The sequence below is a fragment of the Triturus cristatus genome, chromosome 7, assembly GCF_964204655.1.
Source record: "Triturus cristatus chromosome 7, aTriCri1.1, whole genome shotgun sequence".
In the NCBI taxonomy this organism is placed as follows: Eukaryota; Metazoa; Chordata; class Amphibia; order Caudata; family Salamandridae; genus Triturus; species Triturus cristatus.
This window is the reverse complement of record NC_140590.1, coordinates 752,598,450-752,613,341: the sequence shown is the minus strand read 5'-3', so window position 1 is coordinate 752,613,341 and position 14,892 is coordinate 752,598,450. Positions and strand designations below refer to the sequence as shown.

General features: G+C 44.6%; 1 protein-coding gene across 2 annotated transcripts in view; it reads right to left on the bottom strand.

The window, feature by feature from the left end:
• DNAH17 (dynein axonemal heavy chain 17) overlaps positions 1-14,892 on the bottom strand; it is a 14,992,541-nt gene that overhangs the window by 5,005,944 nt on the left and 9,971,705 nt on the right. The gene's annotated exons all lie outside the window — the stretch shown is intronic.

Sequence of the window (14,892 nt, the reverse complement as noted above, 5' to 3'; positions counted from 1 at the left end):
GAATGAAGAGATAGAGATATAGGGGCAGTAAGAGAGAGAAAACAAGCACGCAAGTGTTGCGTGCGTGTGCGTTTTTGCATAAAGTGCAGCTCCCAATTCTTCTCATGACTTTACACATGCTAACTGAGACTAGTTTGAAATTCAACAGTGCATGAATGTGAGACTGCAAAGGAGCGGCTATGCAGCAAGTGTCAGGGAAGGAGCCAACTTGTGTATGGGAAGTAATGGATGCGGGCAAAAGAAAATTTGAAACGGCCTGCTGCAGTATAGAGAGGCGGGGGGAGTGGAAGCCAGCAGAGTGACGCGATCTGTGGTGGAGGAGGGGGAGGGAATTGAAGCGTGGAGAGAGGCACGCAAGGCTTAATGAGCCTTGAAAGAAACCCACATGGCGGCTGCGCGAGTGCACCCGCACGTGCAAGTTAGCTTGAGGCCAGTGGTAGCACCTTGAAAACCCCCTTACTTAAAGTCGAGCAAGCAGCGCATGCGCTGCTCTAGGCTCGACCTAAAAATGGGGAAAACCTTCCTTAGCTTTCCACTTCTGGCTGGTTAGGGTGCGCCTAACCTGAAAATGTGGCGTGCCTCCTGATTAAGAAAATGAGTTACTTACCTGTAACTACTGTTCTCCAGTATTGGTATCTTCTTAGGTTCACATGCTTGAATCATCCCCGTCGTCGTCGTGGGAGTCCCATGGTATACATATAAAAGCAGTAGATAGAATTACCATAGGCTACCATGCAATGAAAAGTCAGTGCAATAGCCCATCCACCTTCTTTTGTAAAAATAACTAAATCCAACCAACAGCCAATCAGGCAACGGCACCCTCTAGAATAATCCTGAGAGAGGCTAGGTTCCTCAGATATTCCAGCACAAGTCTGCAAGTATAAACCTTAGAGAATAAAGGAAGCTTCTCCGGGGAGGAGAGTGGGTTGCATGTGAATCTATGAAAGATACCAATACTGGAGAACCGTAGTTACAGGTAAGTAACTCATTTTCTTCTCTAGTATTGGATCTTTCATAGATTCACATGCTTGAATCAGAGTAGCTAGCAGTCTCATAAACATGTTTGTTTAATAGTACCGTAATATATACCTTTGTACCTTAGAGGATGGTGGGTTATAACATACATGCCAAAGTAAAAACATTAACAAGATAGTACTTAACAACATATCAATCATATAAACATATATATATATATATATGTATATATCAGATAAGAAAGAAAACCTCTAAAAATAGAGGCCTACCTTATTGAAATAGATGATGCAGGACTGACTGTCCCACTGCTGTCTCGCTATAAGTTGCCATGTCCAGGCAATAGTGCAGCGCGAAAGTATGAGCATTCTTCCAGGTAGCGGCAGGGCAAATCTTGTCTAGCGGGACACTAGCAAAAAGAGCAGCAAAAGAAGACATTGCTCTTGCTGAGTGCGCCCTGGTTTTGGTTGTAAGCGGTTTACCCGCCTTTTAATGTCACAATTGAATAGTGGCAGCAATCCATTGTGCCTCAGTCCTTTTTGTAACAGCAGATCCTAGTTTACCAAGTCCATAGGATACTAGGAGTTGATCCGTTCTGCACAGATGCTTTGTCCTTTGTATATAAAACTTAAGGCATCTTTTTACATCTAAAGAGTGAAGAGATTTCTCCGCTGGAGATGAAGGATGCGCAAAAAAAGTGTACAGCATTACAGGTTAATTAAGGTGAAACTGGAATGGCACCTTTGGAATAAATTTAGGATTTGTCCATAACATCACTTAATCCTCTGTAAAACGTAAGTAAGGTTCTTTAATGGTGAAGGCCTGAATGTCAATTACTCTTCTGCCTGATGTAAGTGCGAAAAGCAAAGCTACTTTCCATGAGAGAAATTTGAACTCTAGCTTGTGGATCACCTCAAAAGGTGGTTTCATTAACTGCGAGAGGACCCCATTGAGATGCCATTCTGGTGGAGGACGCCTAATTGGAGGAAAAGTCACGAAAAGGCCTTTCATGAACTGTTTGACGATGCGAGCAGAACAAAGAGAAGAGGCGTCAGACATCCGTCTATATTGAGAGATGGCTGTGAGGTGTACCCTCATCATTACGCGGTGGGCGCGCCGTGTCCGGGATTGGCTCGCGACGGTGACCCCCATGGCCCGGAAGCGATTAATGCGCTTCCGGGTCAGGGGGGGGGGCTGGGGACAGGCCAGTTAGAACTGGTCTGCCCCCATGTATCATGATAAAAGGCTGGGGAGCGTGGGACTCGGTCTCTTTGTCCCGCGCTCTCCCAGCATCTGGTCGCAGCCCTTAGGAGGCTGCTTAACTTCTTTCTTTGCCCACCCTCCATCCCCTGTTGCAAGGTATTTAATGGGTGTTTGAAATTGACGGTGTGGTTCCTTCCTTAGGCGTTTTTCCCGTTTGCAGGTCTTCAATCGTCGTATTTATTGCTATTCCTTGGTCAGGCGGTAAGGTCATGACTAGTGAGCAGTAAATTTAAGGTCCTTAGGGGGCGGCCTCATTCTCGGATGGGGTCGCCCAGGGGGAGGGACAAGGGGTCTCTCCTAGAACTCCAGGGGCGGTACATCCGGTTGGCTGGATGGGTGCGGGGAAAGGGGGGAGTCACGCTTTCTTTTAGGCTGGTTGGCCACCCCGCACTGGCATGGACGTCACTAAATGGCGCAGAGTGCAAGACCCCGCAAATTGGCATGGAGTTCAAGGAACGTATGGGGTAACCGGGGGGGGGGGGGAAGTACCCTCTCGGTAAGCGGGCCCTCTGCGCATGCGCAACCCTATGGGGGGGCTTGGTAAATTGATAAGGATCTGACACCAGTTAATGACCTTGCCGTAGGCCCAAATAGGATACGCAGAAAGTAATTAATGTATGATTATGATCATTATGTTAGATTCGGATAGGAGAACTACGTATTAGAGATATGTTAAGGTTAGCCATCTGAAATCTGTGCATATGAATTGTAATCAAATGTCGTGTTATGTTTCTGCGTATAAAAATTTGTGTAAATAATGTTTATTTCTTACATTTTTATTTGTTTTCATATTTTAATAAATACGGCCGGGGGTTGTTCGACCCCCGCCTCCAAAAAGTCATTACCTCTCATGTCCCTCATTATAATTGTGTTTATGCCCAGGGGGGGAGGGGGAAATTCGGTAGTCCCTGACCATATAACATTGAACACCTAACCTTTGCCAGGTGGAGCCCAGTGACCCCAGCCTCCGCTTGTAGGCTGAGTACACTGCTGCAAGAATACCACAAAATTGGACATCTACTGCCCTGCGTCTGTAATCCCTACCGTGTGCCTTCTGCGATGACTGGCCTTCTTTTTAGAGCGGTGCTAGAACCCCTACCCTATTTCTTCCCTGCAAGGAACAGGGTACTGAAATACACCTTCAGTACTTTGTCTCCTCAGTCTGACAGGGACACATCACTTCAGCAACTTTCCACTGCTCTCTTCAGCCCCCGTGCCCCACAGGAAGGGTATCCTCCTTACAGGTTCTTGTGCCTGACATATCCCACCCAGGCCTCATTTATACAAGTAAACGGAGATGTGTGGACGCTGAAGCGTTGGGCTGTGAAAAATGTCCCGGTCGTGGTGACAATGCACCCGCCCTCCCCTCCCTTGTTGCTAGGCAGCAGCCTCACCGCCGGTTCCTCCGGGGCAAAACTTTGTATGAAGACTGGAACCTAAAATGTCAATCTTGGCACCAGAGAGAAGGAATTAGGGTATGGGGAAAAGACACTGACGCCTGGGGTAAAAAATATTTGCAATGCAATAGGTCCCGCATTTAAATGCGATACCTATTGCATTTCAAAGAAGTGGCCGCCATTGTCCCGGCTGCTTTGAAAGAGAAAGCGGGCATGGCGTGCTGAACGTAAGTAAAGCATGTGGTGCCTGCAGCAAGAGAAACTCAATTAAGAAAATAGTACTTACACAATTAAGAACACATACCGTGTAACAACTGAAGTAAAGGGGCCAGTCGCCATGGGAGGTTGCAGATGAAGACAAGGCGGTAGTAAGTAAGGACTAACAAACCTCTTTACGAATCAGACCCCAGCATTTAGGAAGGACACTGACTCAAGCCAATGACAAACATGGGTGGAGAGTGGGCGGAGCTTCCCTTCCATACTCCACTACAGCAGTCTTGCTGAGCAGCGCATTCACGCTGACTCAGGCACAACCTAAACAAGCATTGGCATAGCCAATAGGTCTTGCCTTTGGGACCTTATAAGTGTTTAGCCATGCACCTTCAGAGCACGTATGGCTCAAATAACACACCGTTATCCAAGTGCCAAACGTATGCATCTGGATTGGCGAAGCAGGATATGGCAACAAACTGGACTCTAGATTTCCGGCATATGGCATTTCTTCTCTTGTAGTCACAGGATCACATCTCAGAATATTGCCGCGGCTTTGGGACAGCAAATACATCTGGGCCACAGTTAATTTTGGGCTGAGGAGGGATGTTAGCAACGAGGCTTTAGATGTACAGGAACCAGTGCAGTCACTGGAGTCAATGAAGGCAACTGAGGCATGAATTGCACGGATAACTGCAAAACTATGTGAAGAATAACTTGGGATTAATGCAAATTGTAAAGATGTGTGTGAGTGGAAGCGCTATATGAACTGCACGCTCACACTGGCTTTTGAATCCCCCAGAAGCACAGAAGGAGCTTTTGCTGATGCTGCTGGGACATCTGAAGAAGAAACTGGCTAAATGTGAGGAAGAAACAACTGCAATGTCCTTTCCTCGACAGACATTTAACAGACAGTCCAACCTCTCTTATTGAGACTACAGGATCAGTTCTGGTAAGAGCGAAAGGGTCAGTCGGTTTGGTCCAGCCAAGACAGCTCAAACAACAGGAATTTTCACTCATTTGTCACTCCCAACACGAGGAAGGTACACTCAGCAAAGGAGATAATAGGTGGTCTCAGTCTAGAAATGCTCTTGGGGGGTGTGGGGGGAGCTAGATCGTTCTACCCTATCCATTATTTAAATATTTCCATCAACACAACGGAGATTGCTGTGAACAGAACACACAAGGGGAGGAGTATATTTTACTTTGGCATTTGTTAGCTTTCGGCTGATAATGACTTTAGAAATAACATGGGTTGCATACACAATGTCAGCACAGAGTTTCTGCTCTCAATGGGAAAAAGCATGCCTTGCTCCCCACGCGCCCCCTCTCCCCAACCATCTGACACTTCTTAGCAACAAGGTTGAGAAAAGCAGAAAAACGATGTCAGAGAGAGGAAAGCTGTTCTGTGCAGGAGATAGTAAATGAAGACAGAAAGCAACGGCTGGACTAACACAGAAAGCTCCGCGGTGTAGAAAGTAGGGAAGGTGAGACTCCTGAATGCAAGTGTATGAGTATGAGGAAGAAGATCAGATAGGGAGTGAGTAAAGTCAGGTGAGGGTGGGGGGTAAAGGTGGGAGGGTGGGGTGTTGGGAAAGAGCCCTTACAGTGAGAAGGAGAAAGAGTGTGCATGTGTGAGAGTGAGTAAGAGTCAACGAGGGGAGAGGAGAGAGAGAAACATGAAGGTGTGTGATCTTGTGTAATGTAATTGGGTGCTCATGTAAAGCGCTCCAATATCTTTCAGTAGAGTTCGTGCTCTATATTTAAAACACTCCAGAAAAGTGAGAGAGCGAAAGAGACCGGGAAAGAGAGAAAAAGGGAGAGAGAGGAATGAAGAGATAGAGATATAGGGGCAGTAAGAGAGAGAAAACAAGCACGCAAGTGTTGCGTGCGTGTGCGTTTTTACATAAAGTGCAGCTCCCAATTCTTCTCATGACTTTACACATGCTAACTGAGACTAGTTTGAAATTCAACAGTGCATGAATGTGAGACTGCAAAGGAGCGGCTATGCAGCAAGTGTCAGGGAAGGAGCCAACTTGTGTATGGGAAGTAATGGATGCGGGCAAAAGAAAATTTGAAACGGCCTGCTGCAGTATAGAGAGGCGGGGGGAGTGGAAGCCAGCAGAGTGACGCGATCTGTGGTGGAGGAGGGGGAGGGAATTGAAGCGTGGAGAGAGGCACGCAAGGCTTAATGAGCCTTGAAAGAAACCCACATGGCGGCTGCGCGCGTGCACCCGCACGTGCACGCAAGCTTGAGGCCAGTGGTAGCACCTTGAAAACCCCCTTACTAAAAGTCGAGCAAGCAGCGCATGCGCTGCTCTAGGCTCGACCTAAAAATGGGGAAACCCTTCCTTAGCTTTCCACTTCTGGCTGGTTAGGGTGCGCCTAACCTGAAAATGTGGCGTGTCTCCTGATTAAGAAAATGAGTTACTTACCTGTAACTACTGTTCTCCAGTATTGGTATCTTCTTAGGTTCACATGCTTGAATCATCCCCGTCGTCGTCGTGGGAGTCCCATGGTATACATATAAAAGCAGTAGATAGAATTACCATAGGCTACCATGCAATGAAAAGTCAGTGCAATAGCCCATCCACCTTCTTTTGTAAAAATAACTAAATCCAACCAACAGCCAATCAGGCAACGGCACCCTCTAGAATAATCCTGAGAGAGGCTAGGTTCCTCAGATTTTCCAGCACAAGTCTGCAAGTATAAACCTTAGAGAATAAAGGAAGCTTCTCCGGGGAGGAGAGTGGGTTGCATGTGAATCTATGAAAGATACCAATACTGGAGAACCGTAGTTACAGGTAAGTAACTCATTTTCTTCTCTAGTATTGGATCTTTCATAGATTCACATGCTTGAATCAGAGTAGCTAGCAGTCTCATAAACATGTTTGTTTAATAGTACCGTAATATATACCTTTGTACCTTAGAGGATGGTGGGTTATAACATACATGCCAAAGTAAAAACATTAACGAGATAGTACTTAACAACATATCAATCATATAAACATATATATATATAAATGTATATATCAGATAAGAAAGAAAACCTCTAAAAATAGAGGCCTACCTTATTGAAATAGATGATGCAGGACTGACTGTCCCACTGCTGTCTCGCTATAAGTTGCCATGTCCAGGCAATAGTGCAGCGCGAAAGTATGAGCATTCTTCCAGGTAGCGGCAGGGCAAATCTTGTCTAGCGGGACACCAGCAAAAAGAGCAGCAAAAGAAGACATTGCTCTTGCTGAGTGCGCCCTGGTTTTGGTTGTAAGCGGTTTACCCGCCTTTTAATGTCACAATTGAATAGTGGCAGCAATCCATTGTGCCTCAGTCCTTTTTGTAACAGCAGATCCTAGTTTACCAAGTCCATAGGATACTAGGAGTTGATCCGTTCTGCACAGATGCTTTGTCCTTTGTATATAAAACTTAAGGCATCTTTTTACATCTAAAGAGTGAAGAGATTTCTCCGCTGGAGATGAAGGATGCGCAAAAAAAGTGTACAGCATTACAGGTTAATTAAGGTGAAACTGGAATGGCACCTTTGGAATAAATTTAGGATTTGTCCATAACATCACGTAATCCTCTGTAAAACGTAAGTAAGGTTCTTTAATGGTGAAGGCCTGAATGTCAATTACTCTTCTGCCTGATGTAAGTGCGAAAAGCAAAGCTACTTTCCATGAGAGAAATTTGAACTCTAGCTTGTGGATCACCTCAAAAGGTGGTTTCATTAACTGCGAGAGGACCCCATTGAGATGCCATTCTGGTGGAGGACGCCTAATTGGAGGAAAAGTCACGAAAAGGCCTTTCATGAACTGTTTGACGATGCGAGCAGAACAAAGAGAAGAGGCGTCAGACATCCGTCTATATTGAGAGATGGCTGCGAGGTGTACCCTTATTGAAGCATATGCCAGACCTGATCTTGCCAGAGATAAGAGATAAGGCAGGATTTTTTCTGGGGAGGAGTGAAAAGGGTGAGTATCATTGCAATGGCACCAAGAACCAAAACGTTTCCATTTCAGTTTATATGTTTTAGTAGTAGACTCAGCTCTTGCCCTGGACAAAATATCTTCACAATCCTGAGGGATAACTAAATCCTTGTACTCATTGTACTCAGGTTCCAGGCATGCAATTGAAGAGATGCTGTGTGTGGATGCAGGATCTGTCCCTTGTTCATCGTTAGCAGGGTGGCCGAAGAAGGAAGGCGATAAGGATTAGATTGTGACAGCAGGAGCAGCTCCGTGAACCAGTGCTGACGAGGTCAACGTGGAGCAATGAGGATGAGTTGGGACGGTTCCCGTTTCATTTTCATCAACACCCTGGAGATCAGAGGATATGAGGGAAAAGCGTACGCAAAGATTCCTGACCATCTTATCAAAAACGCATTCCCCTATGACCCTGTCTGCAGTCCCCTGCTGGCAAAGAACCGGCATTTCTGGTTCCCCTGAGACGCAAATAGGTCCAAGTTGGGTGTTCCCCATTTTTGGAAGATATGGTTGAGAACTGATTGGTTGAGTTTCCACTCATGATTTGATTGACTCAACCTGCTCAATGTGTCTGCTAGGTTGTTTTTCATTCCTGGGAGATGCTCCGCTTTGATAGTTATATGATGTTGTAAAGTCCGTTCCCACATCTTTTGAGCTTCCCAAGATAGGATCGGAGATTTTGTTCCTCCCTACTTGTTCAGATAATGCATGCAGGTGGTGTTGTCCGTGCGTATGAGAACTGAGGATGCTCTTATTCTTGGGAGGAATGACTGGAGGGCTAGAAAAATTGCCAGTGGTTCCAAAAACTGATATGCATTTTGGAGAGAGCGAGGTTCCATTTGCCGCTTATTTGGAGGTCTTGCATATGTTCTCCCCAACTTTTTTAAAGATGCATCTGTTGTCAGAACAAACTCTGGAAGTTGAGAAAGGAATGACAGTCCCAGAAAGAGATTGTGAGGAGATTGCAACCAAAGAAATGCACCCTTCATGATCGTAGTTATTCAAACTATGTCGTCGAATGACCCTTATATCTGAAGCCATTGGGCATTCAACTGGCCTTGAAGTGGTCTCATCCTTAGTCGAGCATGAGGTAACATGAGAGTGGCGGAAGACATAATCCCTAGAAAGGACTTGAGGAGACGTACAGAAGCGCACTTTCTTCTGTAAAGGTCATGAGCCAGAGATAAGATGGTGATCATTCTTTCTGTTTACAAGAATACCTTGTCTTGTAGAGTGTCTATTAGTGCTCCTAGAAATTTTAGCCGATGAGAAGGGGCTAGAATGGATTTTCAGAGATTGACTGCCAGCCTTAGAGAGTGGAATAGTTGCAGGCAGAGAGAGATGTCTTCTGGTGAAAACCTGTTGAGCTGAGCTAAGGCCGAAGGGCAGAACCCTGAACTGATAATGTGCGCTTGCCACAGAGAAATGTAGAAATTTTCTATGTTGGTGTTGTATAGGGATATGGAAGTATGCGTCTCCCAAATCCAAACTTGCTAAAAAATCCGAATGGTTCAGAAGTTGTAAAATCTCCTGAGGCGTAACCATGCGAAAGGATTTTTTCAGCAGGTATTTTTTGAGTTTCCTGAGGTCTAAAATGGGATGCCATTCCCCCAACTTCTTCTTGTTTATCAGGAAAAAGCGGGAGCAGAAACCTTTTCCTTTCTGAAAGTGTGGAACACGTTCTATAGCTCCTTTTTGAAGCATTATCAAAGCCTCCTTCTTTAACAACTGAAGATGGGGTGGTGTTGATCTTTGAGGCGGGTGATGAGGTGGCGTTGTGGTAAACTATAAGGTATGGCCGTACCTTATTATATCTAGGACCCATTTGTCTGATGTTATGTCTTAAAAAACAAACAAAACAAATAGGGTCTGAGGGAAAATCTTTAGAGACCTTCGAGGATTCCTAATCCCCCTTCCTAAATATTTCAATACAAAAAAGGGATCCGAGGTCTTTTATGCAACCCTTGATATAAATTCAAGACAGTTGACTCATAGCAAATTTACGCCTACGGTGAATTAGTATTGGTAAGCATGTGAGAAACAGGTACAAAAAAATGAAGGCAAACAGGAGGTAAGAAAAAGAGCTTGATCTAAGGATAATCAGTATCCCATCATTACACTCTGAAAGTGCCCAGTGTCATCATCTGGGGTACCAAACAACTCTTCTCAGAAACCTCATATAATATCGAGGTCATACGAATGAGTTGTATCCTCTTATCAAGAAAACATCCAGGAAAAGAGGGAAAAATAGAAAGCTATTTAGAGTGCAATGAGACAAAAAAAGGTGTTTTTTGTGTATTTTAGTGTTCATAAAACAGAATACACAATTGACTAGCACTAGGTATGTATTTCTAACTTGTGCCCCATCAATCGTATTTCTATCTAAAAACAGTGTGAGAACAAAAAGAAAGAAAAGGCAGTTTATACAGCGTTTGCTGCCCACTATTCGGTCGACATGTTTCAGCCTTCGGGAAGGCTCTCCCTGGCTTTCTTCAGGACCTCATGCTCAAAGCTACTGATTGTAGACTTTGGAAAAAAGAGAGAAATGGGTTACTACTATACCCTCGTATTTCTTGTCCAATTCCTCAATGTGATTGCTGATGTTAACTGACATCTAAAAACAACGAAAGAATTAATTACATTGGGAAGTGAATTCATACAAATAATCACGTGAGATGTATTGCTTCATACGTCTGTTCCCTCACTTTTCTGAAAATCGCCAGAAAAAGTTTCAAAAAATCATGCTTACCAAACATCATATGAGGAAAAAGCCCCACCTCACTCGGCACCAGCTTGAGTCAAGGAAGAGGCCCCGCTCTGAAAGTAAACGTGAGCCAAATGAATAAACCGGTCTCAAAAGCTAAGGAACGGTAAACTTCTCAAAAAAGAAGAAGAAGAAGAACTGTAAACGCTTGGCATCGTCCCACACTTGTTAAGTGATCGGGGCCGGAACGTGTCAGCGGAGTTGCCATTGGCATCTATTAAAAACAATTAGCTAGGTCTGGCATATAGATAACACAGCAAATCTCCATGTGTGAAAATACACCCAAAAATGACAACATCAATCCTGTTTGAAAAGATGTTCGTGGCAAGGACTATTCATATCAGGATGTTTAAAATGAATAAGTCAAGACATGGTTCTAGAAACCATAAATTTCAGCGAGTGTCTTCTTCTTCTTTTTTGAGAAGTTTACCGTTCCTTAGCTTTTGAGACCGGTTTATTCATTTGGCTCACGTTTACTTTCAGAGCGGGGCCTCTTCCTTGACTCAAGCTGGTGCCGAGTGAGGTGGGGCTTTTTCCTCATATGATGTTTGGTAAGCATGATTTTTTGAAACTTTTTATGGCTTCCATCTTATCTTCTGGAAGGAGATCTAAGAATTGGGCAATGTCCGACCACATCTGTCGATCGTATCTGGCTAAAATCTCAAGAGCGTTGGCAGCTCGAACAGTTGCTCCTGATGTGGTTGTGAACCTTTTCCCAATATTATCCAAGCGCCTCTTTTCTCTGTCAGGTGGAGCAGTAATGGATGCCAGAGGGTTCCTCGATCTCCGTTGTGCGGCCTGCGAAATAAATAAGAGTCAGGCTTAGAATGACTTATTAGACACGCTGGAGCATCGCCCGGAGCCTTTCTAGGCAAGACAGGGATAACTGTGGCTGGTGTCCTCATTCCTTTTAACCCTTCTTCCCATATGTGGTCAGCAATAGGTATAGACCTAACCGATTTTCTAGATAGGTCTTTAAAATCATAGAGAAAGCAGTCTGATTGCTTTACTGTTAGGGATAGTTGGAAACGTGATGCTGTTCTCTCAATTAAATCATGAAAGCCACCGATGTCTTCTGGCAGAGGCTCTATCATTTGTGGAGATGGAGACGCTGGTGTTGATATGACATAGCAGTAATAGGATATCTCAAAAAAGAGTGGGGGTCTAAGGGATAATGTTTAGAGACTCAAACAGTTTACAATCCCCAAATCAACATATCGTATATACAATAAAAACTGTGAGTCAAATGTTGTATTTAACCTTAACGCTACTACACAATGAATACTTAATTGAGTCAGACTGCTGCCGTATATATATCTCTCACTGGGTGTATATATGCATGAAAAGGATTCCCATCACCCACTTGAAGTGGCTCGCTTCATCATCTGGGAACCCAGAACTCAACCAGAGAACCATCCTCTACCAGATTAACGTAGATACTGGTTCAATGTGTGTCCCAGATGCATATAACAATATGTTGTTTGTAGTGAAGGAGACAGCATTAGAAATGATACAGGGTGATGTATGCAGTGCAAGTGATAAAGAAAATGTGCTTCTTAAAATTGGCTAACAAGGCACAGGAGAATTTTTTATTAAAGTGCTACCTTGATGCCAAAAATAAAAACAGTGCTATAACAGTTTAAACAAATAGCTGTGTTGGAAAAAACTGGTCTACATGTTTCAGCTCACGGATAATTTCTATCCCAGCTTTCGTCAGGACCAAAAAGCTACTGCAAAATTATGGTGTATATTGTGCAAATATCACAAAAAATATATACAACCTGGACCTTGTTGTCGGTACAGGAAAATTTACCCGAATAGTTTTGGGTATGCACCTCGCCTCACCTGGCAACTGCTCAGGTTGGGAGGCACCGCTCTCTCCGTCGGTACCTCTCGCTGCTGCTGAGCTAGAAGGGGAGTTGATATGACAGTCATACCATTCATCTCCTATTTGACCTTCCTTCTGAGGCTGATTATCCTCAATTTCTCCCTCATCAGAGGTATCTGGATGTTGTTGTGGCCCACTAGTATCTCCCACCGGGGAGGATGCAGACACAGGTACAGAGGTACGAGTTGGAGAAACAGCAGGCAGTGGTGGCTGCGGGGGTGGAGGAACAAGTGCTAAAGGAAAACGTGTACGATAGTCTCATAATAAATCATGAAGGTCTTGTACAATTGCGACAGGAAGTTGGACCATAGGTTCAGAAACTGGCTCCATATATATTGCATTTTTGCATGAGGAGGGTGATATTATTGTTGATAGTATCCTACATAATCTTCGTCATCATCCTCCTGATATTTAACATTTAATTGGGAAGGACTAACAGCAGGTCCAAACATTCCATCATCATCAGGTTCCTCCAAGAATGTTGAAGGAGGTAAAGGAGAAACTATAGCAGTATTTTGCAAAAATTGCCTCGTCGACGGTGTCATTGACAAGAACATCGTCGACGGATACATTGGCATAAGCTGCAAGGAAGATGAACGCTTACGACAAGGCGTGGGATACAGTGTCATCAGCTTCGTCGATGGTAATGGCATCTGCGATGTCGACGAGGACATGATACAATAAGATGAAGCCGTCGTCGGAATCGTCAACAAGATTGTCGTCGACGGAACCACCATCGTCGACGAGGATGCCGACAAAAAAGTTGTAGTCGTCCTCCTCAGTGTTGCCGTCGAATCCGTCGTCGGCGATGGAGATTTTTTCCACAATGAGGAAAGAGAAACTTCTTTAGAGGATGTTTTTTTCGTTGACGGTGATCCTAAAGTTAACGCCGTGGGTGGTGCAAGCTTCTTAGAGACAGATATCTTTATGGATTGGATAGAAGAATATTTATCTTTCTTATGGCTTTTCTCCTCAGTAGGAAATGGAGGTTTTCCTTTTTGTGAGGTACCTTCCTCTTCATGACGAGACCTTTTTGATGTCTTTTTCTTGGAAACTTCAGGAGATTCAAGAGATCTCTCTCTCCTTTTAGGTGTTTCCTTTTAAGCCAGTGAGGTAGATCTCTCCTCATCCTCAGAGAGAGCATCAGATTTTGACTTAAGTTTTTGTAGCCAAATCAATAATCTACCCTCCCTATCCAGAGGGTTTTTGTAGAGAAGGTTGTACAGATTTTGCAGTCTTTAACATTGTGGTGAGGGTAAAGGCAGTAGATGCAGCTCTTATGTGGATCTTCAGCATGCAGCCTCTTTTCCCCACATGATCCAAACAACCTGAAGTGACCTTTCTTTGAAGATTCGGACATATTTGAAGAGAATATTGCTAGAAAACTGGAAAAAACTGAGAAAAACTGAGCAGAGCTCAGGGAGACTCCCTTTCACACAACGTGCAGTAGAAAATCTGAGGAACCTAGCCTCTCTTGGGATTGTTCTAGAGGCTGCCGTCGCCTGATTGGCTGTTGGTTGGATTTGGTTCTTTTTACAAAAGAAGGTGGATAGGCTATTGCACTGAATTTTCATTGCATGGTAGCCTATGGTAATTCTATCCACTGCTTTTATATGAATACCGTGGGACTCCCACTACGACGATGGTGACGATTCAAACATGTGAATCTATGAAAGATTCAATACTAGAGAACTAATGTTTCCGCCTGCTCTGGTGCCAAATGGCCCCCAGTGCCGGCGTGGCATTTCCCAGGTCTGGTGGAAGCCATTGTTGCATACATATGGCGACAGAGGCTTTGAAGTCTCTGGCCTTGACGTACAAGTTACTTACCTTCGGTAACAATGTATCTGGTAGAGACGATTCTAGCCGCAGATTCCTTAACGTAGAATTATCCCCAGGAGTGAGACTGGACCCGGAAAACTTTCTTTGCCCAAGCATCTCGGCGTGCCGGGGAGCGGTACCACGCGACTCCGCCCTGACGTCGTCCGCGGGCGTGACGTCAGCGAGGTCACATTAGCCCCACCCCGGCGCGCTGACATCAGTTTTCTTCGGAGAACTTTTCCGCGCCACAACGCTAAGCCATCACAACAAAAACTGTGGAGAGTATGGGAACAGTGTGCGAAAATGCAGTGAAATAGAAAAGGGAGAAACGAAAGGTGAGGAATAGCACCAGTTGGAAAAGTGCCAAGCTCTAAGGCACAAAAAAAAAACCATAGCGGTGAAAGCCATAGCAGTGAAAGAGCACAGCACCGCTCTGAGGAACACCCTTGCAAGCTAAGGCGACATCCTCCCTGGAGGCAGAAAGCATGTGAAAAAGACGCCATAGCAGAAGAAAGAGAGAGAGAGAGAGACTGCAATCACAATCCACAACAGTGAAGGGCAACAAGCCCGGAACAAAGGAGTACCAGCAATTCA